This window comes from Callithrix jacchus, chromosome X (assembly GCF_049354715.1).
Source record: "Callithrix jacchus isolate 240 chromosome X, calJac240_pri, whole genome shotgun sequence".
Classification (NCBI taxonomy): domain Eukaryota; kingdom Metazoa; phylum Chordata; class Mammalia; order Primates; family Cebidae; genus Callithrix; species Callithrix jacchus.
Genome location: NC_133524.1, coordinates 43,428,504 through 43,434,527, shown reverse-complemented (window position 1 = coordinate 43,434,527; position 6,024 = coordinate 43,428,504). Strand labels below are relative to the sequence as shown.

At 36.4% G+C, this 6,024-nt stretch overlaps 1 pseudogene; it reads right to left on the bottom strand.

The window, feature by feature from the left end:
• Window positions 1–276: 276 nt before the first annotated feature.
• LOC118150468 (ribosomal biogenesis factor pseudogene) lies at window positions 277–5,761 on the bottom strand (annotated as a pseudogene).
• Between the last annotated feature and the right edge of the window lie 263 nt (window positions 5,762–6,024).

The following is a 6,024-nucleotide window of genomic DNA, read 5'->3' as shown; positions in this document are numbered from 1 at the left end:
ATACTGTATGGTACTAGCATATGGCTAGATAAATACAGTCTTTCCATATATGCATAAGTTTATTTCTGGACACTTTGCTCTACTTGCTTATGACAGATGTGACCTTACAAATCAGTGGGAGAAAATGTGGATTATATAACAAATGGTATAATAAACCAACCTTGCATTTCCAACCCTCACAATATGTGAATGCATTCTAGGTTGAAGAAAGACTTTTTTTTGTAAAAAACATTTAGTTGTTGGTCTTCTGGGGAAATTAGATGCATCACTACCGTATTACAAGTGAGCCATTAATTCTGTAGCTTCATCAATATTAGCTGATTTTCCTTCATGACACTGCAGAGGAATCAGTTCATTCTGCAGAGATTCAAAATCAGTTCATTCTTGAGAAGTGTGCAAGTTTCTTTTGTATACTTACAAAAGCTTTATTAACTGTTAACTTTTTCATTATTCATAATATTTATCCTCTTAAGATTAGTAGTAACTGGTTTTGCTTTGTTTTTAGCCTTAAAGGTTGGTAGTTTTTTTTTTTTTTGGCTGGCTATGTGAAATACATTTCTGGACTTCTGCCCTCTTACTTTTTTTTTCCTAAGACAAAGCCTCCCTCAAAGGGAGGAGTGCAGTGGCGACATTAAGGCTCATTGCAACCTCAACCTTCCACCTCCTGGTTCAAGTGATCCTCCCACCTCAGCCTCTCAAGTAGCTAGAACCACAGGCCCATGCACCACACTTGGCTAATATTTTTTCTAATTTTTTTGCGTAGACAGGGGTCTCATATGTTGCCCAAGCTGGTCTCAAACTCCTGGGCTCAAGTGATCCTCCTGCCTTGGCCTCCCAAAGTGCTGGGATTGCAGGTGTGAGCCACTGCACTCAGCCAGCCCTGTTCTTTTGATTTGTTCTTGGCCATTCCCAACATAGAGAGACTCCATTCCACAAGTGAGGACTGGGCAGAACAAGGGATCCCCTCCCTCTCACCTGCACTTACTGAGAGCTTAGATTCAGCAACAGGCAGCTGAGGGCAGGATGAGAAATGGTGGTTTTGTGCCTCTCCCAGTAAGATAGCCCTCAACTGGGAGCTGGGAGAAAAAGGAGCCCTGTAGTCTTGGCTATACCAGTATTGAGTGGAGTTTCTGACTCACTGAACTGAGAGAAGGGAGGGAGGATACAAATACCACAGACTTACAGTTCATCCTGAGTTTTGGTAAGTAATCTTGAATAAATGTTTCTTCATTTTCATTATGCCTTTAGGGCTATTTCCAGAGACTTTAAATGCTTGTTTGTTTTTTATAATATCTATCGGTTTCACTGGGGAGTGGGTCCACAGAGCTCCTCACATATCATAAACAAGCAGGGTTTATTCCAAGAATGTAAGAAAGTTGCAAAAATTTTTTAAATATGTTAATGTATACTTTATGTTAATATATCTTTAAAACTATAAATATATGTTTAAAAAGGCATCTGGTAATAGTCAAAACCCATTCTTTTAAAACATTTAATAAAATAGGCATTGGTCCTTCTTTATCATGATAAAATAAGATTGAATAAAGCCAGCATCTTACTTAATAGGGAATCAGTGCAGGCACTCACAGTATAGTCAGAGACAGTGTAAGAATCTTACTGTGTCCACTACTCTTAACATTGTATTGGAGGTATTAGCCAATGCAATTAGACAAAAGGAAACTTGGAGACAAAAGACTTTAGAAGGAAAAGTGCAACAGTATAAATAATATGAGAGTATAATAGGAATAAGCAAGTGCATTAATAACAATAGTCTACTGGTGAGGCTATGGATGTCAGAGAATCTACTCTAAGTTACACCTTTAAAAACACATACACACACACACACACACACACACACACACACACACAAGATTATCCATTGCGGCTTTATTTGAGAAAGAAAAAGTTTGGAATCAACCCAAATGTCATTCAACAGCAGTGGTATAAACTGTGTGTCTGCTACAAAATGGAGTGCTATGCAACTTTAAAAGATGATGAGAGAGATCTCTATGAATTAAAGTCGAGGATACACTGTTAGAAAGAAAAGGCAAAGTACATAACAGTACATATACTAGTCTACCATCTTGGTAATAAAGCAAGGGAAGTATAAATACATATGCAAAAACAAGCACAGTAAAGGCAAACCAGGAAACTAAAAAAGGCAGATTTCTCTGAGTATTTTCTTATATATGTTTTGATATATGCACTGTGCAAATGTTTTACTATATTCAAAAATAAAAAAAACCTCTAAAATGGCAAGAAATGATCATAACTATATCAAAATGTTTTTAAAAGGCACAGAAGAGACAGAAAATTATTTCAAGTGATTGTAGAATGCAGTGCTCTGTATGTGCTTATTAAAATATAGTAAGAACAAAAATAATTACAAAGAAATTATAATATATACTCAGTAGCAATATTGGTATACTAATTTTTAAATAATTGTGGCATTAGAAACCATATATTCAGTGTAAGAGAAAAGAAAACAAAAGTTAAAAATATATTAAGAATTCTGTATAAACTGGAATTGAAAATTTCAATGTGAACTTGTGAAACTAGGCCACTCAAAGGGCCAAGAAACACATACTCAGAAACAGTGAGTATCTCAGATCTTAGTTTCCTTCATAATATAATCAGAACTTCTTGGAGAAATGATTAATTCCAAGTCTGATTCATCATGTCTCAGAAAGTAAGAAAGTTCCCAAAGCTAATGAAAAGTGTACCAAAAGAATACAGGGCAAGTAGGCTTGAAAAGGTTCCCACTGGCCAAATTTGGGCGACTTTAAGCATCAGAAGTAATGACTCTAAGTGATGGTAACACACTGAATAAATAAAAACTCATGAGTAACTGTAGCTGACCTTAACTGTTAGTGCCTTACTCATATCCCTTCATCAGGAGAATCGTCAGGAGGCTTCTGAGTGCCAGCACCTGCCAGCACCCGTGTTTCTTTGCTGGAGGGCTTTCTCTGGATATCGGAGCCCTTTTGCCTGCCCACATGGCCAGTTGATAATACCAACTAATTAATGCTCCTAGGAGCAGTCTTCAAAGAATGACTGACAGAAATTGGTGAATAAACACCTCTCAAATGAGATAGTTCTGTGGCACATGTGTTACATGGCTCTTTTCTGCATCAGGATTAAGGTCTAGTCAATTGTAGTGGTGAGCCACTAAGTAACACTGCCTGATTATCTTCCATCTCTTCCCTGTCTCATTTCCCTACTCCTCTACCAGTGTTTTTGGAATCACTTTCTAAACAAATACCTTCATTTGAATTCTGTCTCAGGGTCTGTCTCTGGGGAAACTCATACTAAGATAGCCCATAATAATACTTAAAAGGAAGAAAAGAAGGAAAAACCCACTCATCTGCCAGCACTGAGATGACTTACTTTAAAAATTGCTAATTAAAGGAAAAGAATGAAGTAATCACCCTAGAGGAGGAACTGAAGTTCACTTCCAGTTGATCAGTGATAAATGCTCTTCCTTTTAGCAGAATGGCAACTAATAAGTGTAGAATAATTGACAGAATTAGAAAATTACCATCTTAGAATCACTAATTATATCATTGATTCAGGCATCAAGGTATGCTAAAACCATGAGGTAAAAGAGTGATGGGAAAGAGGAAAGCGTTTAGATATCAGGAGACATGTGTTCTAAAGTGGATATTAAATGAAAACATGAGAAAAGATTCTTAGAAGTCCAGATTATGCATTATGCCACTTAGTCAATTGTCCTGATGACTTCAAAAAGTCAATATCAGAAGAAAAAATTGTAGGGATGACCATTCTAGAATGAAATAATTTGAAGAAACAAAACCAAATGTCAGAAGTGAAATTTGAATGGATGTTGAGAAGAAAAAAAAGATATAAAAAGATACTTTGGGGGGAAATTGTCTTTTTATATTGACAGAGTATTACATGAGGTTAGAGAATTCTTGTTAATTTTCGTAGATGCAGCAATGACGTAGAGGTCATGTGGAAGAACATCTTACACTTAGGAGAGGTATGCGGAAATATTTTGAGGTCAAGTGTCATGGTGATGCCTGCAATGACTTACTTAACTTTAAATGTTTCCCATGTATGTGGTGTTGGGGGAGGTGGTAATAAATAAAATAAACAAAATGAGAGAAGGAGAATAAATAAGCAAAATATTAACAATTGTCAAAACTCAGTACCAGGTATATGAGTGTTCATTGTACCACTCTTTCAACTTTCTGTTTGTCAGAAAATGTTTACTACAGAAATGGAAAAACATATGTCTGAGGTAAATATGGCAAGATACCAATATTTTTTAAACAGATGGTAGGGATATGCTTATTATGTTACTCTGTATATTTCTTTTATGTTTGAAATGTTTCATAATACAAGTTAATAAATATGTAAACAAAACAAAACAAAGCACTAAAGAAGCGAATTGCAGTTTACGAGTTGAAGAAAGGGGAGAAGACATTTCAGGTAGAAGGAACAGAATGTACAAAGGCCTATGGCACAGAAGAAGAGCATGTTTTCCTCATTCGCTCTGATATGAAGAGCCTGAAGGAAATGGCCAGCAGGGGGACCATGTGGGGCCTTGGAGAATAGTCAAAAGGACTCAGAATTTAAGATGAAGGAAATGAAGCACTACAAAAAGTATATAAGCTGAGGAGAACTACAAATCAGATAGGCATAGACTAGAATAAGAGAAGTCTGGAGTCTTTAGCAACAGTCCAGATAAGTGGTGACTCAGGCCTAAAACCTGGCTGGGCCAATGGGAATGGACAAGATTTTGAAGAAGAAAATTATTTTCAAGTATTTCCCATCCAACACACTATAGCTCATAATACTTTCTAGTTACAGGTACCGAGAAAAACTAGATCAACACTAATGAGCAACCTCTACTTTCTAAATTCACCAAGATGAACACCCAACTTTATAACATGCATATTTATAGAACCTGTATGGGAGATATTTTCTGATAAAACAAAACAATTCAAGCCAAGAGGAGGTATTTTAAGTTGTGGTGGTTTATTTATTAAGATTTCTGTCAGGCACATTCTAATAAATGTTATCAAAATGGAAAGAATGCCTGTAAAATTACACCATGATTATATTCTTTCCAATTTTATCACTTTCCGTCAGCTAATAACTATATATCTGTCCCTTGATTTATCATATTAGCACTACTTTTGTCAGAAAAAAATAAAAAGCGTTAGGGTGGACAAAAAGCTGCTACTACCAATATGATACTTTCGTGTGAATTAGGAAAAGTTTCTCATTCTTTAATAATTGTTTTCAGCCCTATTGAGGTATAATTGACAAAAATTGTATATATTTGAAGTGTACAATTTGATGTTTAGATATGCATACACATTCTGAAATAATCACAATCAAGCTAATTAACATGTTCATCACCTTACATAGTTACCATTTTCATTGTGTTTGTGTGTGTGTGTGGTGAAAACACTCAAAATCTACCCTTAGCAACTTCTACGTAACATATACAGTACAGTATTGTTAATTGTAGTCACTAGACTGTACATTAGCCCTCCAGAACTTATTTATCTTGCAAAACAAACTTTGTACCCTTGGATCAACATCTTTCCATACCATTTCTTAAAGAAATATATTGTAGTAGACAGGCTTTAACGTGCTTTTATGATCCCCACCTACTGGAGTTCATACCTTTATATGGTTGCCTCTCAAGTGTGGTGGGGCCTGTGACTTGTTTGTAACCAACAGAATATGGCAAAGGCGATGGGATGTCACTCTCATAATCACATTTCATTATATAACTCCACCTTGCTAGCCAACTTGCTATCTTTCTTCCTTGCTGGCTTTGGAGAGGTAAGCTGCCATGTTGAGTGGATCTATGGTATGTGACAAGGAACTGTGGAAGCCTCTAGAAGCTGAGGGTGGTCTCCAGCCAATAACCAGCAAGAAGCCAGGGTCCTCAGTCTTACCAACACAAAGAAATGAATTCTGCCAATGACCACAAGAGCTTGGTAGCAGATCCATTGTCAGTGAGCCTCTAGATGAAAACTCAGCTCT